At 47.1% G+C, this 26,033-nt stretch overlaps 1 long non-coding RNA gene across 1 annotated transcript; it reads right to left on the bottom strand.

Moving 5' to 3' along the window:
- Positions 1-6,117: 6,117 nt before the first annotated feature.
- Positions 6,118-25,251, bottom strand: LOC140900470 (uncharacterized). The gene is made up of 4 exons (XR_012155644.1): positions 24,171-25,251; positions 22,695-22,793; positions 11,544-11,637; positions 6,118-6,247 (listed from the first exon to the last, which is right to left on the bottom strand). It is a non-coding gene; the product is annotated as an uncharacterized lncRNA (long non-coding RNA).
- Between the last annotated feature and the right edge of the window lie 782 nt (positions 25,252-26,033).

Below are 26,033 nucleotides of genomic sequence, written 5' to 3'. Positions count from 1 at the left end.
TGAGGGGGGATTTGATAGCTGCTTTCAACTACCTGAAAGGGGGTTCCAAAGAGGATGGCTCTAGACTGTTCTCAGTGGTAGCAGATGACAGAACGAGGAGTAATGGTCTCAAGTTGCAGTGGGGGAGGTTTAGGTTGGATATTAGGAAAAACTTTTTCACTAGGAGGGTGGTGAAACACTGGAATGCGTTACCTAGGGAGGTGGTAGAATCTCCTTCCTTAGAAGTTTTTAAGGTCAGGCTTGACAAAGCCCTGGCTGGGATGATTTAATTGGGGATTGTTCCTGCTTTGAGCAGGGGGTTGGACTAGATGACCTCCTGAGGTCCCTTCCAACCCTGATATTCTATGATTCTATGATAGGGTCTCGGACAGGATTGTACTCAGGTGGCTAGCCCATCCTACCACCCACACTGCCACAGCTTCAAGCTAGCATGTTAAAAACAGCAGTGATCAAAGCTTGCATGTGTATGTCTACCTAGGCTGGAACTTACACGTCCAGCTGCAATATAGATGTGTCCTGAGAGAGGCACTGCTGTCTGCAGCAGGGGACTGGGACTTGGGATCCACCCCTATCTCAGACACTGACTTGTTATGTGGCTCTGGCCCATGACATCGCTCTGTGTCTCAGTTTCCCCCTCTGTGTACAATGGGAGTAATACCATCCTATAACGTACTGTACTTTGAGATCCGTGACGGGGTGAACTCATCCTGCACTGGAAAGGAAAGGGTTAACTCCACACCGTGGGCAGAGAAAGCCATGCCCCCACATCCCTACTGGGCATGCTCCAGGTGTAGCATCAGTATAAGAGGGAACCGCCCAGCAAAACTGGCCATGCTGACTGCCGGAGATGAAAGATGCTCCTTGCCGGCTCCTTCCCAGGGACCACTGGCGCCGCGGACCACGAAAGCCAGAGGTGCCGGGACCCAAGCAGATGCCCAGCTACCTGTGGATGCCCCAGGGAGGTCTGAGCTACAGGAAGTTGCTCTGGCTGAGGAACCCGGAGACCCCGAAGACGCACAGACCGCCACCAGGAGTGACACAGTAGGAAGTAGCCTGTGGTGGGGGACTAGCCATTGTCCTGATGATGGTCAGCGTGTTGCAGATGGATCCCAGCTGACCCAGTGGTAGACACATGTGCCATTGACAGGGCCCTGGGCTGGGACCCAGTGGAGCAGGGAGAGCCCGGATCCCCTTACCTGGCCGCCACTCTCCTTTGGGTGGCAGGCCACACAGCCCTGCCCCGAAGGGCAACTCTATTGACTCTCGCCGCTTGACCTAGCTGCCTGGCAAACCCAGGGTATTGCTATTGACTCTGGCTGCCAAGCCTTACTGCCTTACAAACCCAGGGCAACTCTCTTGACTCTGGCTGCTAGGCCATACAGTCCTGCCCTGGTGGGCAACTCTATTGACTCTGCCTGGCAACCAGGCCTTACTACCCTGTGAACCCAGGGTATCCCTGCGGACTCTGGCCGCTAGGCCTCACTGCCCTGCAGAGAAGGGCTACCCCCCCCGACCTAGGTCACATGACCCTACCACCCTGTGGATCAGGACAATTAAATTGACTCTGGCCATTGGGCCTTACAGCTCTGCGGATCAAGGGAACTCCATGGACTTCAGCAGCCCTTAGGTCTCATGGCCTAGAGACAGAGGGAAGCTCAAAGGATGGGGTGAACTCACCCCGCACTGGACGGGGTCTCCCCACCCCATCACAGATCCTCATACGAAAACTGCAACCTAAGCACATAATATTCTTCTTTTCTAACAAAAGAAATTCACAGTGATTAAAAGTCCGTCTCTGCTTTGTTGCCAGTGGGCTGCATGTTCTTGAATAGGCCATACCAAGATGTAACCGTCAGTCATGCCCTCTCGTTCTAGGACATTTAACACCAAGCTTGAATCTTTTTATGTGCCTACAGCAATGATGAGTTTACAGCAGTGATGGGTGGGCTCTTGCTGCTGAAAAGAGGTGGGGTGGGCCAGCTGGGGGTACTGGACTGAGAGAGATAGGGTCTGCTTTGCAAGACAAGATCCCTTACCTTTGCAAGAGACACGGCAGAAAAGAGAAAAAGAAATCCCCAGCCACTTACAGGAGGGAAATGTCAGTGCTGCAGACATCCCTTGGCATTGACTGGTTAGCACATGACCCTTTTCAGAGGACGACAAAGCTGAGAGCTGCTTTTCTGGTGAGAGGAGGAGAATGCTGTGCTCTCTGCAAAGGGGGAAGCAAGGATATATAGAAACATCTGCAGGAAGTTCAAGGAACCCCCTCTTTTGGGTCATGTTCTTTTCTCTTAGCAGCAAAGCCCAGGGGAAGAAGAATTAGCCCCATGGGTGGGGATGAACGCTAAAGTAGTGGTGGCCCACAATGACAGGCTGATGGTGGGCAGGCATGCACCCTGCATTCCATAATAAACCTATGGTCTGTGCAGCATTGCACAGCCAGCCTCATGCACTGGGGGAACAGTATATATTCCTATATACTGGACTAAATGGCCCCACAGTCTGATCCACTCTAAATCTTTTTTATGAATGATTTCACATTTCCAAAACACTTTTCAAACCAACTAATTATCCCCCCAAAACCCTCCTGTGAGGTAGGTAAATATTAGTCTCCTCCTTTCACAGGTGGGGAAATTGAGTCACAGAGTGGTAAACCAACTTGTCCAAGCTCAAACAATAATGTAGCGGTGATGCTGGGTTCAGAGCTCAGAAAGCCTGGCCCCTAACCTTGTGCTCCATCCACTAGCCAATGATGTCTCTCTATGTGGTGTAGCAAATACCCTGACATGGGAGCTTAGAATCATAGAATATCAGGGTTGGAAGGGACCTCAGGAGGTCATCTAGTCCAACCTCCTGCTCAAAGCAGGACCGATCCCCGACTAAATCATCCCAGCCAGGGCTTTGTCAAGCCTGACCTTAAAAACTTCTAGGGAAGAAGATTCCACCACCTCCCTAGGTAACGCATTCCAGTGTTTCACCACCCTCATAGTGAAAAAGTTTTTCCTAATATCCAACCTAAATCTCCCCCACTGCAACTTGAGACCATTACTCCTCGTTCTGTCATCTGCTACCACTGAGAACAGTCTAGATCCATCCTCTTTGGAACCCCTTTTCAGGTAGTTGAAAGCAGCTATCAAATCCCCCCTCATTCTTCTCTTCTGAAGACTAAACATCCCCAGTTCCCTCAGCCTCTCCTCAAAAGTCATGTGTTCCAGTCCCCTAATGATTTTTGTTGCCCTCCGCTGGACTCTTTCCAATTTTTCCACATCCTTCTTGTAGTGTGGGGCCCAAAACTGGACACAGTACTCCAGATGAGGCCTCACCAATGTCAAATAGAGGGGAACGATCACATCCCTCGATCTGCTGGCAATGCCCCTACTTATACATCCCAAAATGCCATTGGCCTTCTTGGCAACAAGGGCACACTGTTGACTCATATCCAACTTCTCGTCCACTGTAACCCCTAGGTCCTTTTCTGCAGAACTGCTGCCGAGCCATTCAGTCCCTAGTCTGTAGCGGTGCATTGGATTCTTCCATCCTAAGTGCAGGACTCTGCACTTGTCCTTGTTGAACCTCATCAGATTTCTTTTGGTCCAATCCTCCAATTTGTCTAGGTCCCTCTGTATCCAATCCCTACCCTCCAGCGTATCTACCACTCCTCCCAGTTTAGTGTCATCTGCAAACTTGCTGAGGGTGCAATCCACACCATCCTCCAGATCATTTATGAAGATATTGAACAAAACCGGCCCCAGGACCGACCCCTGGGGCACTCCACTTGACACCGGCTGCCAACTAGACATGGAGTCGTTGATCACTACCTGTTGAGCCCGACAATCTAGCCAACTTTCTACCCACCTTATAGTGCAATCATCCAGCCCATACTTCTTTAAACTTGCTGACAAGTATACTGTGGGAGACCGGCCAAAAGCTTTGCTGAAGTTGTGGAATAACACGTCCACTGCTTTCCCTTCATCCACAGAACCAGTTATCTCATCATAAGTTCCCAGGATCCTCCTCCTTCCCTTTTTTAAAGATGGGCACTACATTAGCCTTTTTCCAGTCATCTGGGACCTCCCCCGATCGCCACGAGTTTTCAAAGATAATGGCCAATGGCTCTGCAATCACATCCGCCAACTCCTTTTGCACTCTCGGATGCAATGCATCCGGCCCAATGGACTTGTGCTCGTCCAGCTTTTCTAACTAGTCCCAAACCATTTCTTTCTCCACAGAGGGCTGGTCAACTTCTCCCCATGCTGTGCTGCTCAGTGCAGTAGTCTGGGAGCTGACCTTGGTCGTGAAGACAGACGCAAAAAAAGCATTGAGTACATTAGCTTTTTCCGCATCCTCTGTCACTAGGTTCCCTCCATCATTCAGTAAGGGGCCCACACTTTCCTTGACTTTCTTCTTGTTGCTAACATACCTGAAGAAACCCTTCTTGTTACTCTTAACATCTCTTGCTAGCTGCAACTCCAGGTGTGATTTGGCCTTCCTGCTTTCACTCCTGCACGCCCGAGCAATATTTTTATACTCATCCCTGGTCATTTGTCCAATCTTCTACTTCTTGTAAGCTTCTTGTTTGTATTTAAGAGCAGCAAGGATTTCACTGTGAAGCCAAGCTGGTCGCCTGCCATATTTACTATTCTTTCTACACATCGGGATGGTTTGTCCCTGTAACCTCAATAAGGATTCTTTAAAATACAGCCAGCTCTCCTGGACTCCTTTCCCCCTCATGTTATTCTCCCAGGGGATCTTGCCCATCAGTTCCCTGAGGGAGTCAAAGTCTGTTTTTCTGAAGTCCAGGATCTGTATTCTGCTGCTCTCCTTTCTTCCTTGTGTTAGGATCCTGAACTCGACCATTTCATGGTCACTGCCTCCTAGGTTCCCATCCACTTTTGCTTCCCCTACTAATTCTTCCCGGTTTGTGAGCAGCAGGTCAGGAAGAGCTCTGCCCCTAGTTGATTCCTCCAGCACTTGCACCAGGAAATTGTCCCCTACACTTTCCAAAAACTTCCTGGATTGCCTGTGCACCGCTGTATTGCTCTCCCAGCAGATATCAGGGTGATTGAAGTCTCCCATGAGAACCAGGGCCTGCGATCTAGTAACTTCTGCTAGTTGCCGGAAGAAAGCCTCATCCCCCTGATCCGGTGGTCTATAGTAGAATCCCACCACGACATCACCCTTGTTGCTCACACTTCTAAACTTAATCCAGAGACACTCAGGTTTTTCTGCAGTTTCATACTTGAGCTCTGAGCAGTCATACTGCTCTCTTACATACAGTGCAACTCCCCCACCTTTTCTGCCCTTCCGGTCCTTCCTGAACAGCTTATACCCATCCATGACAGTACTCCAGTCATGTGAGTTATCCCACCAAGTCTCTGTTATTACAATCACATCATAATTCCTTGACTGTGCCAGGACTTCCAGTTCTCCCTGCTTGCTGCTCAGGCTTCGTGCATTTGTATATAGGCACTTGAGGTAACTTGCTGATCGCCCCTCTTTCTCAGTATGAGGCAGGAGCCCTCCCCTCTCACGTGCTCCTGCTCGTGCCTCCTCCCGGTATCCCACTTCCCCACTTACCTCAGGGCTTTGGTCTCCTTCCCCCGGTGAACCTAGTTTAAAGCCCTCCTCACTAGGTTAGCCAGCCTGCTTGCGAAGATGCTCTTCCCTCTCTTCGTTAGGTGGAGCCCGTCTCTGCCTAGCACTCCTTCTTGGAACATCATCCCTTGGTCAAAGAATCCAAAGCCTTCTCTCCGACACCACCTGCGTAGCCATTCGTTGACTTCCACGATTCGACGGTCTCTACCCAGGCCTTTTCCTTCCATGGGGAGGATGGACGAGAACACCACTTGCACCTCAAACTCCTTTATCCTTCTTCCCAGAGCCACGTAGTCCGCAGTGATCTGCTCAAGGTCATTCTTGGCAGTATCATTGGTGCCCACGTGAAGAAGCAGGAAGGAGTAGCGATCCGAGGGCTTGATGAGTCTCGGCAGTCTCTCCATCACATCGTGAATCTTAGCTCCCGGCAAGCAGCAGACTTCTTGGTTTTCCCGGTCGGGGCGGCAGATAGATGACTCAGTCCCCCTGAGGAGAGAGTCCCCGACCACCACCACCCGCCTCCTTCTCTTGGGAGCGGTGGTCGTGGAACCCCCAACCCTAGGACAGTGCATCCCATGCCTTCCAATCGGCAGAGTCTCCTTCTGCTCCCTTCCCTCAGATGTATCATCTAGTCCACTCTCTGCATTAGTACCTGTGGAGAGAACATGAAAACGGTTACTTACCTGTATCTGCCCTGCTGGTACATGGACGTTCCCTTTTTCTTCTGGAGGTCACATGATGCCAAATTTCTTCACCATCCTTCTGTCCCCGATGTGCAGCCTGCTCTGAATCTTCAGAACCTTGTGCCCATAGAAGCCTATCCTGACATCCACCCAGGAAATCTTCAGTTTCTCTTATGCAACGCAGGGTCGATACCTTAGCCACCTCCCTTCTGAATAATTCCTAAACCCAGCCATCAGGCTCTCATCACTAGGCGTGCTCCACTTCATAATACTTCCACAGAGAGATCTGACAGCCAGAGATAGAATCACACAGATGCTGGGCTGGAAGGGACCTCAAGAGGTCATCAAGTCCAGCTACCTGTGCTGAGGCAGCACCAAGTAAATTTAGACCATCCCTTACAGGTGTTTGTCCAACCTGCACTTATAAACTTTCAATGATGGGGACTCCACAACCTCCCTTGGAAGCCTCTTCCAGAATTTAACTCCCCTTAGAAAGTTTTCCCTGATCTCTAACCTAAATCTCCCTTGCTGCAAGTTAAGCCCATTGCTTCTTGTCCTGCCTTCAGTGCCCATGGAGAACAATTGATCATCGTCTTCATTATAACAGTCTGTCACCTATTTGAAAACGGTTATCAGGTCCCCCCTGCCCCCGTCATCTTTTCTAAAGACTAAACATGCCCATTTTTTAACCTTTCCTCACAGGTCAGGTTTTTTAAACCTTTTATCATTTTTCTTGCTCTCCTCTGGACTCTCTCCAATTTAGTCACACCTTTCCTAAGGTGTGGCACCCAGAACTGCACACAGTACTCCAGCTGAGGCCTCACCAGTCCTGAGCAGAATGGGACAGTTACCTCCCGGGTCTCACATCCAACACTCCTGTTAATACAGCTCAGAATGATATTAGCCTTTTTTTGCAACTATCTCACATTGTTGACTCATATTCAATTTGTGATCCACCAAAACCCCCAGATCCTTTTCAGCAGTACCACCACCTAGCCAGTTATTCCCCATTTTGTAGTGGTGCATTTGATTTTTCTTCCTAAGTGTAGTACTTTGCACTTGTCTTTATTGAATTATTTTAACTTATTGATTTCAGACCAATTCTGATGCTGGATATACAGACACAGTGAGTCAAGTGCTGAAAGCACTAGTAGAAATTGTTAAGAACAATTTCTGTTTGTACAGGCCTGTCCCACATCCCTGCATGCTCATCTGCAGGACAGATAAAGCCCCGAAGTTGGCTGGTGGTAGAGAACCCACCAACTATATGAGTGAGGCTGTGATGATACAGTTGTGCGACTGCACACCAGTGTCACGTTGTCCCACTGATTACAATCCCCTAATCTTAGCAAGCTAGCCACGAACCCATGAGCATACTCCATGTCATTGTTATAGCCCTAAACCTTATCACACTTGGGCTGAACCTTAGTGGATCTCACCAGCTGATCAGGATCCAGCTGATCAGGATCTCAATATCCAGAGAGAAGACCTGACCTCTATGGAACACTCAAGCGCTGCAAGCAGTGCTGCTGGTGATTCAATCCCTGGCAAAGCTCCCAGTCAGCGAGGCACAGGGAAGTCACGGTATGCCCTGGGGCTACTAACTTGACAGGACAAGTTAATAGTGGAATTAAGGTCAGCTAAGATATCAACAGAAAGAAAGCCTTGTTATGGGTCAAGTGCAGTCTCTGGGGGCAGCCACAGCTGCTCTCCCATGCACTCTGAAATCAACAAAATAGAGCTTCGTACATATCATGAGAAATGAAGCCTCTGACCTGCCAGTCCCAGCCTCCTCTGCAAAGCAGTGATTCACCACTCCAAATCACGGAGCCTAAAGGAAGGAAGGAAGCCCATGTTCCAGCCACCTCATAAAGGGAATTGGTGGATCTTTCTTTATCGTAACACTGAATTTGTTTAGGTTGCTCAGGTTACGGGTAAAGTCTTTGACTCTTCTACATGGAGGTAACAGTAGCACATAAGCAGGGTGGTCATGTTAGGCTTGTTCCCAGGTATGGTTATTGTTCCATCTAATTACAAACACCCATCCTAAAGTGAGGGAAATGACTAGACAAGCTTATTCTTAGTTCTAACACTTGGGGAAAGGGAAGGGGAAAATCCCTAGAACAATGGGCTAAGTGTGAATGACTACAGTAGAGGAAAAGAAACAGGAGCGGCTCCATACATGCTCTGTTGCCAAAAGAAAGTTACTCTGTATACAGAGAACACACTTCAGAATAAACTGTTATTAAGCAAAGTAGAATACTGGCCCCTGTTTCTATGGAAAGTCTTTCCAATAAAGGGCCAGCCTGACGCCTACACCCCATTTAAATCTTCCCCGGGTGAAGATAGTCAGATCTTCTGGGGAAGCCTCAATGCTCAATCTCTTCTTTTCTTAGGCAGGACACAATTCATTTTATGGTTCTAATCTTCCAATAAGCTGGGCAGTCAGTTCTAGCTCTTTCCAAATGCTCCTTCCACCACTCAGCTAGCCAAAACACACTTTCTCCCAAGCACCCTGGATTAATGCCTAGATGTCGTCGAGGGCTCAATTCTGCAAGGTGCTGTGCACTCTCAATTCCAGCTGGGGCAATGTGCAAGGTGCTTCAATATCTTGCAGGAGGAGCTCAGCCCTTTGGGGAATCGGGCCCTTCATTCCCCAAGAAGAGATGGGCAGAATATATATCTGGGCTGCCTCTGAGACGTCACCCAAGGTACCCCATACAAATTCCACAACACCCATCTGCAGTGAAGGAATTGCCACATGGGGTCAGACTAATGCCCCAACTTATTGGATAGCCTGTCTCCGACAATGGCCCGGGCCCCTCCTGCAGTGGTCAGTATCTGTCCTTCTCCCCACCCCAATCTCTCTCTCACACACACATTCCTGGTTTTAAGCATTAAACTAATGCACTAATTGCTGAGACATTGAAAATGAGGAGAACGGGATGGCTCGGGAGATTGGATGGGGGCTAGAAAGGCTTTTACTACCAGGTTGCCGGATTCCAGTGCAGCAAGATAGTGATTCTGGCTGGGGGAATCCTCCCTAAAGACTCCTTCCTCCCTTCCAAAAGGTGATGAGGGAAGCCGTATTAGGGTATGTCTACACAGCACAGAAAAACCCTTGGCGGGCCCATCCCAGCTAACTTGGACTCTGGGACCCTCCCATCCTGCAGGGTTCTAGAACCCAGGCTCCTGGCCAAGCCTGGAAGCCTACACAGCAATGAAACAGTCCCACAGCCCGAGACGGTTAGCAAGGGCCAACTGTGGGTTTTTCTTTGCTGGGTCGACATACAATGAAAGAACCACATTCCTTCAGCAGTCTAGTGAAACCCAACACGCCTCCAGCCTTTCTTTTAACTGGCTCCTCCATCGACAACCTGAGGCCACTGACCATGACCAGAATTTTCAAAAGAGGGCAGTGCCCACCATGAGGACCCAAGCAAATAGACCAGCCTTCCATCCAGTGCCAGACCAGCTCTGTGTGTCTGTGTCTCTAGACACGCACATGTGCATTCATCCCATTCACCACTAGTCGAAGGATCATTCTGAGATCCTTCTGACCCACAGGCAGGCCACAAGAGAAGTACCCCTACTCTGAGCTTAGCTGTGCTGAGCCTGTCTCAGCCGGGAGTTACTCTTTCCATATCTCACAGGAGTCTGTCCAAACCCAGCTGTGAGAATCTTCTACCAGACAAAATCCCCTCTGGCTTCCAGTTTCTTTGAAAGGAAGGTTGTGCCTCAACCTATCAACATTTTCAGGGCTGCTGCAGGCATTTTAAACAACTACGTGACCTGGTCGGTCCAGCATGAGGAAATAACCTGATGGTTAGAAACCCCCCTATTAATTTAACTATTACTATTAATAAATGTTAAATATCTGGGCTGAGATCTGGACAAGGCCCAGAGGAAGCTAGTAGCCAAGTTCCAGGTCCTTGTGGTTCAGGAGAATTTCCTGTCTTGTCAGTGCACATTTCCTCCACCTGGAGAAGGGATGGAGTCCAAAGCAAACAACATTCCTTTTACTCACTCACCAAGGCATCAGCCGAAGAAAAGGGAGGCAGAGTAGCGTTAACATTGACAGATGGTGGCTTGGAACTTCCGCTGCTTAGAAGACCTGAGCCAGATCAGATATGGAGCCTTAAGGGCATTGATGGTAACTCCAGTAGGGATGGGCAGCAGCGTGTTACCCAAATTAATTTTGGCGGCGGCTGCTTTCCCCAGGAAGCTGCGCCCAGTGGGGCAAGGAGAAGTTTTGAACCTCCTAGAGACTGCCAACTGCATGAAGAAAGGAAGCTGACCATTCCCCTCCTTGCCTTTCTTTGCAACTGCCCACCAGACTGCTGTGATAGGGCCATTGCATTTGGAACACAGAAGCCTGGGAAAGGTTGCCTTTTACTGCAGAATCTTGCAAAACTGGCCATGCTGAACTGCAGGCCCCAGAGGGAAAGAGTCATGTGGTTGCTTCTTCCTCTTGCTATTCCCATTGTTCATACAGAGCGATAAATACCCAGTGACTTGCCCCAGATCACACAGGAAGTCTGTGGTGGAGTAGGGAATTGAATGTTGGTCTCCCTAGTCCTGAGCTAGTGCCCTAATCACTGAACTATTCTTCCTCTCTTCATTTAGGGCTTTTCTGCAAACAAAAGGTGTACCACTCTAAATCTATGCCAGTATAAAGCAGTACAACCTCCCCTAGTATGGATGCAATTATATTGGTGTAAGGATGCTTTATGCCAGTATGGGAAGGCAAATAAGCTAAGCAGTGTAAGGCACCTTTGCACTGGTATAACTGTGCCCACACTAGCTGGGATGGACCAGTATAACTAGTTAGGTTAAAAGAAAATATCACACCCCTACCAACATAGATACCCAAACAAAATACTGTGTATAGAGCAGGCTCTAAAGTTAACCATGGTTTTGTCCATTATATACATACGAATCACTTCACCCAATACTGAAATGCAGCCGCAAAACATGGTAGCTGCTTAAACATCACCTGCAAAGGGATTTCTGCTTGTTTTTCACATTGGAAATATAGGTCCTGTCTAGGCTGAAAGATTCTATGATTGCTGAAAAACTAGCAAAATGGTGACGTGGCAAGAGAGTAACAACTGATCTGTAAAAAGGGAAAGGGAAAGCAAATCAGACTGTTAAAAACATTTTGTTTCTTAACCCCTACTTGACCTCAATGACTAATTAACAATCTGGAGAAAGGAAGACTTTGTTAAAGAACACGAACGAACACACACACACACACACCCCTACCTTGCAAACTAGTGACTCACAATAAAACATCCCTGAGCTCCCAAATGTTCTCCAGAAAAGATAGGGAAGAGCAGACCTCATGTTCCTGATACTTCTAAGGAAAAATAAGAAAGGGAAAAAATTAAAAAAAATAAATCCTTTCAAGTCCCATTACTAGATCATAAAGGTCGCTAGAAAAACTACTGCAGGTCCCCATTAGCAGAGTACAACACCCACACACACAGGAAGAGAAAAAGAATCCTGTACACAACTGAATCTCCAAGAGAGGGCAAGATCATGGAGGCAGAATGTTATTACCAAACTCAGAACTTGGCTGGGACATTAAGGATAAAGGTGGCCTGCAAAAGATTTTCTTTTAACTGGGGACTGTGCCTTTTTTTTGCATCATTGTGATGGACAAAGGCAGCCTCAGAGGTGTCTCCTTTCCCCTCCAGCAAGGAAACGTTCTCTGCTTGATTTGTACCTTAGAAAGATCAAGAATGTCAAGCCTTGGTTTGGAGGTTCTGGTAAATATCTCAGATCACGTTTCCCATGTGCTGCAGAGTTAGACGAAATTGTAGTAAAAATGCCTGAGCCCATCTGACCTGTGTCTACCCTAGGCTACCACTGGTGGAGCTGTACCTGTTGGTAACTGACAAATCCTAGCGCTGGCCAGGCCCCTGGATTCATCTGTAGCCTTGAGGGGCAGGAAATGCCTGACCAAGGCCTGCAATTCTTTGCAAAAGAGCTGGATTCCACTCTTAACACTGACCTGTTGAATCAATGTAAACCCCATATTCCCCCTGCTCCATACATCCCGTATTGCCTGCAGTTAACATTCCACCACAGAAATGCAATAGGAAAGTGGGAGAGCTACTGGGTGGGGAGCCATAGCTTTGAAACTAGATACCCTTATGAGCAGTTTACCTGTGGTTCTTTTAGGTCCCAGGGGTCAGCTAATTGGCATAAGCTCTGAAAGTGACACCACTCAGTGGAGACGGGAAGGGATTTGGGGATAGGGAGTAGTTCAAAGACAAGTGGTGAGATCAAAGCCACTTGTGTGCCAGCTGAGCAGTGGATGCTGAGAATTAGGAGGTGGCACCTTTAGCTTTTCAACCACACAAAAGGAGGAAATTACTCACTTTTCCCTGTTCGCTTTTGATGTAGGCAACAGCTCTTTCTTGGCAAAGCCAAAAAACCCCAGAAAACTGCTTCAGAGAGTTTAAAATTATCAGCATGCCATGCAATGAAGAATAAAGATGGAACAGGCTGGCTGGGGTTAAATAAAAACCAACCTGAACCTTTGCCTAGAAATTCAAACCCAACACAACCCCACACCTTATGGTTCTGAGGTTCAAAGCTGATTCACTTTCTCCTCCCTCTGCTTTTGTTGGCATTAGCTAGAATTGAAGTTGGCTCAACAGAAATTCTGTCACTGGGGTTTTGGCCAAGCCAAAACCAGGATCTACTGGAAATCTTATGAATGGAGATGGGCCTGACCTAGAGGGTTCACATCTGGAGAAAAAACACCATAAAGATGAATGGTGTTTGGATCTGAGGTTTTAGTTCAGGCCTGGTTTTCCTTACAAGAAAGCCTGTACTCACAAAACTCCAAACCTAACTCCTTAATCAAAGACATTTGGAGTCGGAGAAGCAATCCAAACATTTGACTGATTTTCTCTAAACTAAACCCCGGAAACTTTCAAAGTTCATTTATCACTAACGGAGCAGCTCTGGATGAACAGCAGTGCTGACAGGCCTGCAACCAAGAACTAATCTCACTGGCTCACTTCAGGAATCAGTTCAATATTGCCCTCCTTGCACCACAACCCTCCCTGATGTAAACAGGTGCAACTCCATCCAAGCCAATGGAGTTTCAGCCACTTACATCAGGGCTGAATTCATAGGTGTTGGAACTAGGAATGCTGGGGGTGGTGCTGCACCCCCTGGCTTGAAGGGATTTCCATTATATACACAGGTTTCAGAGTAACAGCCTTGTTAGTCTGTATTCGCAAAAAGAAAAGGAGTACTTGTGGCACCTTAGAGACTAACCAATTTATTTGAGCATAAGCTTTCCTGAGCTACAGCTCACTTCATCGGATGCAAGTGCTCCGATGATGTGAGCTGTAGCTCACGAAAGCTTATGCTCAAATAAATTGGTTAGTCTCTAAGGTGCCACAAGTACTCCTTTTCTTTTTATTATATACACAATTTACAGTTTGGTTCAATGGCTCACAGCACCCCCACTATAAAAATTGTTCCAGCCCCCTAGCTGAATTTGGCCATTGTCCTTTAAACCTCCCATGAATATTCTCAAGCTAACCTCATTGGCTTTGCCTCTTCTCCCCTGCCCACTTCCTCTATCCATCCAGCAGTGGCCTCCTATCACCACAGTGTCTAAGTTCCATACAATTCTGGGTAGAAATCCCAGTGCCTGATGGGGCTAAAACATTGTTGCGGGTGGTTCTGGGTATATCTCGTCAGGACCCCCCTTCCCTCCCTCCTTCCATGAAAGCAAGGGCAGACAATCGTTCCGTGCCTTTTTTCTGTGCAGACGCCATATCACGGCAAGCATGGAGCCCGCTCAGATCACTTTGGCGATTAGGAGCACATTAAACACCACACACATTATCCAGCAATATATACAGCACCAGAACCTGGCAAAGCAAAACCGGGCGAGTAGGTGACGTCAGCGCAGTGACGAGAGTGATGAGGACATGAACACAGACTTCTCTCAAAGCACGGGCCCTGGCAATGGGGGCATCATGGTGCTAATGGGGCAGGTTCATGCGGTGGAACGCCGATTCTGGGCTCGGGAAACAAGCACAGACTGGTGGGATCGCATAGTGTTGCAGGTCTGGGACGATTCCCAGTGGCTGCGAAACTTTTGCATGCGTAAGGGCACTTTCATGGAACTTTGTGACTTGCTTTCCCCTGTCCTGCTTCCTCTCATCACGCTGCTGCCACCTTTCAGCTTCAGCCCTTTCTTCAGCCCGCCACTTACTCTCTTCAGCCCGCCACCTCTCCTCCCGGTCATTCTGTGCTTTTCTGACATTGTCTGCCTCCACGCATTCGTCTGTGCTCCGTCAGTGTGGGAGGACAGCATGAGCTCAGAGAACATTTCATCGCGAGTGTGTTTTTTTCGCCTTCTGATCTTCGCTAGCCTCTGGGAAGGAGAAGATCCTGTGATCCTTGAAACACATGCAGCTGGTGGAGAAAAAAAAGGGACAGTGGTATTTAAAAAGACACATTTTATAGAAGAATGGGTACACTCTTTCACGGTAAACCTTGCTTTTAACATTACATACATAGCACATGTGCTTTCATTCCAAGGTCGCATTTTGCCTCCCCCAGCGCGTGGCTAGCACCTCCCCCCTCCCCCCTCCCCATGGCTAACAGCGGGGAACATTTCTGTTCAGCCACAGGCAAACAGCCCAGCAGGAATGGGCACCTCTGAATGTTCCCTTAAGAAAAGCATGCTATTTCAACCAGGTGACCATGAATGATATACTCTCCTGAGGATAACACAGAGAGATAAAGAATGGATGTTGTTTGAACGCCAGCAAACATACACTGCAATGCTTTGTTCTACAATGATTCCCAAGTACGTACTACTGGCCTGGAGTGGTAAAGTGTCCTGCCATGGTGGATGGAATAAGGCTGCCCTCCCAGAAACCTTTTGCAAAGGCTTTGGGAGTACATCCAGGAGAGCCGCGAATGCCAGGGCAAATTAATCATGCTTGTTTTTAAACCATGTATAGTATTTTAAGAGGTACACTCACCAGAGGTCCCTTCTCCACCTGGTGGGTCCGGGAGGCAGCCTTAGGTGGGTTCGGGGGGTACTGGCTCCAGGTCCAGGGTGAGAAACAGTTCCTGGCTGTCAGGAAAACTGGTTTCTCCACTTGCTTGCTGTGAGCTATCGAGAACCTCATCATCATCATCTTCCTCATCCCCAAAACCTGCTTCTGTGTTGCCTCCATCTTCATTGAAGGGGTCAAACAACACGGCTGGGGTAGTGGTGGCTGAACCCCCTAAAATGGCATGCAGCTCATCACAGAAGCGGCATGTTTGAGGCTCTGACCCGGAGCGGCCGTTCGCCTCTCTGGTTTTCTGGTAGGCTTGCCTCAGCTCCTTAAGTTTCATGCGGCACTGCTTCGGATTCCTGTTATGGCCTCTGTCCTTCATGCCCCGGGAGATTTTGACAAATGTTTTGGCATTTTGAAAACTGGAACATAGTTCTGATAGCACGGATTCCTCTCCCCATACAGCGATCAGATCCCGTACCTCCCGTTCGGTCCGTGCTGGAGCTCTTTTGCGATTCTGGGACTCCATCATGGTCACCTCTGCTGATGAGCTCTGCATGGTCACCTGCAGCTTGCCACGCTGGCCAAACAGGAAATGAGATTCAAAAGTTCGCGGGCCTTTTCCTGTCTACCTGGCGAGTGTATCTGAGTTGAGAGTGCTGTCCAGAGCGGTCACAATGGAGCACTCCGGGATAGCTCCTGGAGGCCAATACCATCGAATTGTGTCCACAGTACCCCAAATTCGACCCGGCAAGGCCAATTTCAGTGCTAATCCCCTTGTTGGGGGTAGAGTAAGGAAATGGATTTTAATAGACCTTTAAGTCGAAAAAAGGGCTTCGTCGTCTGGTGCAGGGTTAAATCGATTTAACGCTGCTAAATTCGACCTCAGCTCCTAGTGGAGGCCAGGGCTCAGACACACACAGTAGTTAATGGGACGCTCTCCTTCAACTCAAATACAAGAGGTCTGAGCTACTTGAGCAACAAGACCTGGGTCCTATCCCCGCTGAAATTACCACGGCTTGCAGCATAGTGACAAAGGGGAAGCCTTCGATAGCTGTGGATGTGTTTCACTGCACTGGCAAAGGGATGGTCTCAACCATTCAATAGGTCTTTCCCATCTCAACCTACTATGACCTTAACTTTTGAAAATGTTACCCCAAGTTCTGCAAGGTTAACCCTCCCACTCTTGCATAAATGCCTCTGGGATCTTTGTGGCACCTTAGAGACTAACCAGTTTATTTGAGCATAAGCTTTCGTGAGCTACAGCTCACTTCATTGGATGCATGCCGTGGAAAATATAATGGGGAGATTTATATACACAGAGAACATGAAACAATGGGTGTTACCATACACACTGTAACGACAGTGATCAGGGAAGGTGAGCTATTACCAGCAGGAGAGCAGGGGGAAAAAAACCTTCTGTAGTGATAATCAAGGTGGGCCATTTCCAGCCTGGACCAGTCCACACAAGAGATCCACTTCTGGACACTACCGTGCTAATAAGCGATGGCCACTTAAACACCACCCTATACCAGAAACCTACTGACCGCTATTCCTACCTACATGCCTCCAGCTTTCATCCAGACCACACCACACGATCCATTGTCTACAGCCAAGCTCTACGATACAACTGCATTTGCTCCAACTCCTCAGACAGAGACAAACACCTACAAGATCTCTATCAAGCATTCTTACAACTACAATACCCACCTGCTGAAGTGAGGAAACATATTGACAGAGCCAGAAGAGTACCCAGAAGTCACCTACTCCAGGACAGGCCCAACAAAGAAAATAACAGAACGCCACTAGCCATCACCTTCAGCCCCCAACTAAAACCTCTCCAACCCATCATCAAGGATCTACAACCTATCCTGAAGGACGACCCATCACTCTCACAGATCTTGGGAGACAGACCAGTCCTTGCTTACAGATAGCCCCGCAACCTGAAGCAAATACTGACCAGCAACCACACACCACACAACAGAACCACTAACCCTGGAACCTATCCTTGCAACAAAGCCCATTGCCAACTGTGTCCACATATCTATTCAGGGGACACCATCATAGGGCCTAATCACATCAGCCACACTATCAGAGGCTCGTTCACCTGCACATCTACCAATGGGATATATGCCATCATGTGCCAGCAATGCCCCTCTGCCATGTACATTGGCCAAACTGGACAGTCTCTATGTAAAAGAATAAATGGACACAAATCAGACGTCAAGAATTATAACATTCAAAAACCAGTTGGAGAACATTTCAATCTCTCTGGTCACTCGATTACAGACCTAAAAGTGGCAATTCTTCAACAAAAAAACTTCAAAAACAGACTCCAATGAGAGACTGCTGAATTGGAATTAATTTGCAAACTGGATACAATTACCTTAGGCTTGAATAAAGACTGGCAGTGGATGGGTCATTACACAAAGTAAAACTATTTCCCCATGTTTATTCCTCCCTGCCCCCCCCCCCCCCGCTGTTCCTCAGACGTTCTTGTCAACTGCTGGTAATGGCCCACCGTGATTATCACTACAAAAGGTGTCGTCCTCGTCTCCCTCCCTTCCCCCCCACCCCCCCTCCCGCTCTCCTGCTGGTAATAGCTCACCTTACCTGATCACTCGCCTTACAGTGTGTATGGTATCACCCATTGTTTCATGATGTTCTTGTTAACTCCTGGAAATGTGCTGGAAATGGCCCACCTTGATTATCACTTCAAAAGGTTTTCTCTCCCCCCACCCCACTCTCCTGCTGGTAATAGCTCATCTTAAGTGATCACTCTCCTTACAATGTGTATGATAAACACCCATTTTTTCATGGTCTGTGTGTATATAAATCTCCTCACTGTATTTTCCACTTTATGCATCCGATGAAGTGAGCTGTAGCTAAGGAATTCCTATGCTAAAATAAATTGGTTAGTCTCTAAGGTGCCACAAGTACTCCTTTTCTTTTTGCAGATACAGACTAACGCGGCTGCTACTCTGAAATCTGGGATCTTTATGGATTACAAGTAGTCAAGACTTCAGTTTTACATCTTATCTTCAAGATAGCAGGAAGTGTCAGACAGGCCACAGGTCTGTCAGCAACTGACAGATGCATCATTACCATGCAAAGATGGTTTAAAGCAGTTCCAGATCATTACATTGATTCTCAGCAGCAAGGCTGAGCTGTTACAGCAGCTTTATAAAGTCATAATGATGGTAAAGAGTGCACAGAAAAAATATATAACATACTGCAGGCCAGTACAGAGAGACCTTTATATAAAGAACAGTCTTTTAGAAGTTTGTGGTCAATTTGTCTATTGATCCTCAATTGAGCTGTGTATTATCCTAGATCAATGTCAATAGCCATAAATGTCCACTGGGGATTAAACCCATACCCGCAAATGCACTTCACTGGGGACAGACTCAGATCCAGTGTTGCAAAAGCTATTTCTAATTAAGCCCCCTTGATACATTTCTAAGTACAAACGGCACAGAAACACCACATTCAAGACTGCTGTAATCATATCAGTCCCAGTCATGTTTTGGACTCCTTTTGTAGTAGTGCGGGAGCTAAGGCTTACTGAGGATGATCAGCCAATAGACTAAATGGATGGCAATTTATCTGCCTTGGAGGGACCAAGGGCTGAGTTGACCCCGCGAGGACTGGAGCAAAGAAGTTCTGTCTACTCCAAGCCTAAAGCTCAGACAGCGAAGCCATCCCCAACACATGCTGTACATGCATCTACCTACCCTACCCATTACCCTGTGAGGTGCTCAGATGCTGTCTTTGATGTATTTCTTCTCACAACATCCCTTTGAGGTAGGAAAATGCTATGATCCCCATTTTACAGATTGTGAGCTGAGGCACAGAGAACCGAAGCATCTTACCTAGGCTCATACAGGAAGTGCATGATGAAGCAGGAACTCAAACCCCCATCTCCCAAGTACTAGCCTAATGTCCTGATCACTAAACCATTCCTCCTCTCTAAGCATTACTCTGAGCATGACTCCAGCCCAATGCAGGCATTGCAGTAATGTACCAGGAACAACAGTGCACTGACACTGTAGGACTACATTAAATTATTTCAGTGCTGTGGGAGGGAGAGCTCAGTGGTTTGAGCATTGGCCTGCTAAACCCACGGTTGTGAATTCAATCCTTGAGGGGGCCATTTAGGGATCTGGGGCAAAAATTGGGGATTGATCCTGCTTTGAGCAAGGGGGTTGGACTAGATGACCTCCTGAGGTCCCTTCCAACCCTGATATTCTATGATTCTATGTGAAGAATTAAGTTAGCTGCTGAACATGGTTTGTTCCATGTACACTAACCACAAAGTTGTGGTCAGCATTCTGTCACCTAACTCAGCTATTCACAGCCATGTTCAAACATGGTAACATTTCATACTACAGACCAGCCTTTACAGATGCCATCCTAAGATTGAGCTGTTACAGCAAGGTCCTTTCTGGCCATCTCTAGGGGCTGCTGCAGGTGGAATTTAAAGTGCCCAGGACATCTATCAAACACCTTAGCATCCTGGCTAATATTCCTTCGCTCAGCAAAATAGGTTCTTGTGTCCATAGCTAAGACTGAACACTGTAACATGGTCAGATATGCTCCTGGGGCTGATTCTACAACTCTTACTCATGCTAAGTAGCACTACGCAAGCAGTCTCATTAATTAGATTACCTGTCTGAGCACGTAGCACTCAAAGGAAAGATTGTAGGATCAAGCCCACAGAACCTGTACATACACTGTCTTGCACCCTGTGCCGTCATTTACCCTTGTGCAAAGTGGGTAAAAAAGATTACTATTAGGGTAAGAGAATGGAGAAGTCTGGTTTGACGGTATTTTACAACCACTTTGCACAGGTGTAAATAACCACACAAAGCACATCTTGGAGAATCAGGCCCCTGATTCTGCCAGATGCAGCTGCATTCATAGAGCACAATGCAGTAGAGAATCAAAACCTCTAATGTGGCAGTGATTGGGAAGCCTGTACCACTGCGGCCTGTGCTGTTCCCATTCTAGAGATCAAAAAGAGGCAGGGCTGTCAAGCCACCACCTTTTACCAGTGCATCATTCACTTAACACAACACACTGTAAAAGGTGAATTAGATTTTGTTTCCTTTCAAACTGAATCATCCAGTTCAGTCACGATCGACATCAAACCATGGCTTCTGTTTCCAGCCAAATCTGAAGCATTTGGAAGACCAAAAAAATTAATTTAATCCCCTTTCAAGTTACACATCAAGATAGTTTTAATGGTTGATGCCATCTGGAGCCTATTTATTATTTTTAAACCTAAGGAAAATATCCACTTGCCTGGTCGCCCAGTGGATTGTTTCCATGAGTCCCACAACATACAGCGAGTAAGATACAAACACCTTGGTTAGAGCCCCAACATCTGCGTCAAATGAAATCTAGCAACTGGATTTGAGTCTGTTCATGAGACATTCATGTAGGATGTAAACATATGAGACATAACTCCAGCTGGGGAATTATTATTAACTCCTGAAAATTCTCTCTCATTTTATTTTTATAAGATATTTGACGGAGAGTAACATTTCAACTGGGCGGGTGGAAACAAGATGTCAAACTTTTTATTTTCTTGGTAGTAAATATAAGTTTGAATTTTGTGAATTCAGGGCTGGTGAAAGGAGACGGCCTATTGGATCCCTGTCGGGATGGGTTGAGATCCCAAAGGAGTTCCATCCAAAAGGAACAGAAATACATCCCACTCCAAACAAAAAAATAAGGAAGGCAAAAGCTACAAAAGAACAGGAGTCAAGTAATGACATGGGACAAAGAATGCAAAAACAGGAAAGGCGAGTGCTGGTGGATGGTGATAACTTGACAGCCTTGGGAACTGAAATCCTTTTTTCTACAGATCAGGTAGAGCAAGGGGCAGTGGAGGTGCACAACAACCCCCTATGTACCCAGCCGATGGGCCTCAACCCTCATCTGGAAGGACCCCTTGAGGGGTAAGGGAGGAGTACAGTCTCTGTAGCCCATTCCAACCTTGATCTTTTAAGGAATCTTACAAACCCACAGGGTTGGTGAAATGTGAACATATTGGATTGCAACGCAAACCCCTACTATCTGCGGGTACAGACACACACACATATTGATGCAGTCTGCAGCAAAACATACTGTTTACCAAAGGGACAGATTTGTGTCTGAGAAATTATCATGTCTCCCCCATTGCAAAATGTTGAATCCCAATAAATGGGGTGTGGATAATAAAATGTCATGCAGTTTTGCCACCACTTTTTTCAAATATGCCATTAGGATCTGGGGGCTGAAAGCCAGGCAGGAAAATTTTTCACTTGCTCTGAAGCTGAGATAGGAATCAAAATTGTTACCAGAACAAAAAGGAAAACTTCTATATTAATTTGAAAACATCACATGGGGAAAGAATTCTCAGATGTATTAGTCCCATCAAGCTACATTATCTTCATCATAAAAAGAGTGTTTTCGATCAACTTTTAAGACATCGTTTTATGTTATAATAGAGAACAGATTTTCATCACATAGTTTCCTCACTGAATTTATAAATTACTTTCAGTATGTCAGAAGCCTCCGGCTTTTGCTCCATGCATCTGCAAAAAAAATTTTAAAGCATCCCTGGCCTAATCTAACTCCACTGGCTTAAGGGAAGGTCCCTCTGAGAGATCAATAATAGGAAAGGCTCTTACTCAAGAACTGCCAGTATCACAGACAAGAAAACTATTTGGGTCAGTTTCAAATGCAGAGCGAAAACTAGGAAATTAAAATTAACCATCCCCAGGCCAGATTCTCACACACAAACCCATTAATTTTAAAAGCAGAGATCACTCAGGACCTCCTCATGGGAGGGGCTGAGAACCCCTCCACTCCTACTGAAGTCAACGGGAGTCGAGGAGCTCAGCAGCTCACAGGATCATGCCCTTGATCTTTCAACCAGTCAAGCATCTTGAATGTGCATCTGTTTAATAAGGAGACCTGGAAATGATTGGATGTCTACTAGGGACCCCCAAATCCTGTGAGATGCTTTTGATGGGTTCCCTCAAAGCCCACTGAAAGATCTCAGCAGTTTGCAGTATTAGGCCCTTAAAGATTAGCAAGAGGTCCCCAGTGTCTCACCAACATTGACTAGTTATGCAGATGTTCCAGTTGTTAACTAACTCCCACTCCAAACCCCAACACACATTAGTTTAATAGTAGAGGATTCCCCACTTGTTTCTATTATGAGCTGCTGCTTCCTTGTCAAGCCACACATCTTTAGCAAAGGGGAAGCAAATCAGTTCTCAAGGTAATAATGTTCTTCTGGCACAACTGTTTCCATTGCAAAGTTTTGTTCTATGCATAGCAGTCACATCAGAAGAAGAATGGCCAGTAAAACTCTTACCTCCTGTCTGGTCAATGTGATCACGGGATCTGGGCTTCTGCTTGTGCTCTCACTGCTTCCAGTCTACCCTTTGTGGCTTATCTCAAGAGAAGGCATGCTCTGTTTTATCCAATTGGGCAGGAAAAATGCAAAAGAATCTTAAAGATACTGGAACCACTGTATCGAACTACAACAAAGAATAAATCGCTGACATTTTTAAAGTGTTTGCAGAATGTCATAATGTAATAACAATCAGTGAGCAGTAATTTGGTGGGCTGTGTAAATTGACTTTGATGAGTTTCAGTCCAGTTCCCAGTGGAAAAGTGTCCAGGTTACAAAAACTATCATCAAAACCAGTGGTCTCCAACCTTTTTAAGCACAAGATCACTTTTTGAATATAAGTGCAACCCAGGATTTACCACAAAGAAAATGTAAAAACAACAGTAATCACATAAACCTAAATACCCTTGCCTCACCCCACCCCTTCTCTGAGACCCCACCGCACTCACTCCATCCCCCCCCACACTGTTGCTTGCTCTCCCCTACCCTCACTCACTTTCACCAGGCTTGACAAGGGGTTATGGTGCTGCGGGCTCTGGGCTAGGGCCGAGGGGTTTGGATTATGGGCGGGGCTCCAAGCTGAGCCTGGGGCAGGGAGCTGGGGTGCAGGAGGTGGTTCAGTGTGTGGACTCTGGGAGGGAGTTTGAGTGTAGAAGTGGGTGTGGGGTGCTTGTTCCAGGAGGGGGCTCAGGGCTTGAGCAGTGGGTTGGGGTGCAGGCTCCGGGCTGAGCTGGGGCAGGGGGGTGGAGTGCAGGAGGGGGTTCGGGGTGCAGGCTCTGGGAGGGAGTTTGGGTGCAGGAGGGGGCTCAGGGCTGGGGCAGGAGATTGGGGGGGAAGAAGCGCTGGCTCTGGGAGGGGGCTTAGGGCTCTGGCAGTCGGTAGGGGTGCAGGCTCTGGGATGGGGTTGGGGTGCGGGAGAGGGCTCAGGGCCGGGGCACAGGCTCCAGCTGGGTGCCGCTTACCGCAGGCAGCGATGCAGCAGAGCTAAGGCAGGCTCCCTGCCTGCCCTGGCCCCACACCGCTCCCGGAAATGGCCAGCATGTTCGGCAGCAGCTCCTGGGGAGGAAGGGGCAGGGGGTCTCCCGTGTGCTGCCCTGTCCGCAGTCACTGCCCCCACAACTCCTTGACTTGCAGTCTCAGCAGAGACACCAATTTAAGCAGGCCTTGAAGAGGTAGTGTGGTTCAGCAGATAACACCAGGAATCAGAACATCTGTTCCCAGTTCTGCCCCTGACTCACTGATTGATGATTTTTTTTATGCTGGGCAAATTACTTTACCTCTCTGTGCTAGGGTTCTCCATCTGTAAAATGAGCACTGTAAAGACCTTGGAGTTTTATGGATAAAAAGCACTAGATTGTAACTTCCTTTTTACTTCTAGGGATGGTGGTTTCTCCAGCTGAGATATATCAAGAACTTGGGGGGAGAGGGAGAGCTTACCTTTTGCTCTCCATGCTGTATCTGTTCCGTTGCCAGGAGCTGGGAGTGGACAACAGGGGATGGACCACTCAATGATTGCCTGTTCTGGTCACTCCCTCTGAAGCACGTGGCATTGGCCACTGTCAGAAGATAGGACACTGGGCTAGATGGACCTTTGGCCTAACCCAGTATGGCCATTCTTATGCTCTTAGAGGACATCAAGCCCCATGGCTATCAAGACAGCACCATTCTTAAGCACTAAATTTACACCATTAAATGAAAAAAAATTACTAAATAGGAGGCCATATTCTCAACAGTACCAGTCTTGCAAACAATCATGATTTTATCATCTTGCACTATATGCAGCTTTTATTAAAGCCCCAATTCCTGGAGTCTTGTGAATATATGAGACTCTCAGCTTTCATTTAAAAACAACAAACGTTTCTGGCCCTCATGGTTGAAGAGAAAAGCTGGAAAACGTGATCTGCATGCACCATAAAAACTCAAAAAACAGAAGGAAAATGAGAAGAACGCAGTATGTATTTTTAAATTTATTTTTTAAGACAATATAATAATTTTTAGAGGGCTGACTCATTATTTTTGAACACTTGGGGATGGCTGCAGTCTGATGTTATAGAGACAGGCCTTGCCTAACTCAGAGCTTATGGAATTTCTTTAGCCCACTGCAAAATTCTGCTAAATCAAGTGGGGCTGGAAATTAATAAAGTTTTAACTTGCAAGGGAAACCAGACTGGACAGTTACTTTCTGTCCTTAGTAGGTTTCATACACCACCTCCATGCTGTTGTCTAGATTGCCAATGCTCCAGAGAAACGGTTAAGTAAATGTTTAAATACATCGCTTTTCAACACCTTTTAAAAAATTCACACACAAAAATGTTTCCCAAGGTTTGTTTACATTAGGTTATGAAGACACCCAACCTCATTTGTTTGTTACACAAGCTTGTGCTGCCCCCTCTTGTTCTGGCAGGAGCAGAGCTGGCAACAAACCCTCAGCTGAGATTATTGACGACCATGTAGTTCTGCTTTATTCGGAATGGGAGGTCTGGCAACACTTACCCTCTGGAAACAAAAAGAAAAGGAGTACTTGTGGCACCTTAGAGACTAGCCAATTTATTTGAGCATGAGCTTTCGTGAGCTACAGCTCACTTCATCGGTGTAGCTCACGAAAGCTCATGCTCAAATAAATTGGTTAGTCTCTAAGGTGCCACAAGTACTCCTTTTCTTTTTGCGAATACAGACTAACACGGCTGTTACTCTGAAACCTCTGGAAACAGAACTGGCACCTCTTCCTCTCTCCTGCTATCATCAGTCTGATACAGTATTACACAGAAAGAGGGTTCAGAGGTTTGATCTATTACAGCTAATGCTGCGCACCTGTCTGTCCATTATAGATAAGGAGTTTACAAAGCATACAGAGAGATGAGAGGCCTCATATGGTTCTGGTGTAACCAGGCTTATCTCCCATTGACTCCAATGCATCTGGTTTCATCTGGGCTGAATTGGGTCCCACATCACAAAACAACCTACATTGCTGGCACCAAATGGCCCCCTTGTTAGCAATCTCAGTGATGAGCCTAAGGAGTGAACTCCCCCCCTCACTCCTAGAGCGGGCCCCTCCAGAGCAGAGCCCTGGGGGACAGTGTGGACAAAGCTGACATTCATGTTGCTCATACTGTGTCTGTTTTGTGTATAAAGATGGGACTTGAGTCTCCAGGGCTGCCAGTGTGGCTCCTTCATCAGCACAGCAGTTCACGACACCCAGACGTACACAACGGCACACTGAAATTTTTTAAATACACCTATGTTTTTTATGTACAGACACACACAACTACACAGGCAGAACGAAAACCATTAAAAAAACCT

Source organism: Lepidochelys kempii, chromosome 19, assembly GCF_965140265.1.
Source record: "Lepidochelys kempii isolate rLepKem1 chromosome 19, rLepKem1.hap2, whole genome shotgun sequence".
In the NCBI taxonomy this organism is placed as follows: Eukaryota; Metazoa; Chordata; order Testudines; family Cheloniidae; genus Lepidochelys; species Lepidochelys kempii.
The sequence above is the reverse complement of the archived record's forward strand: the minus strand, read 5'-3'. Positions and strand labels throughout refer to the sequence as shown.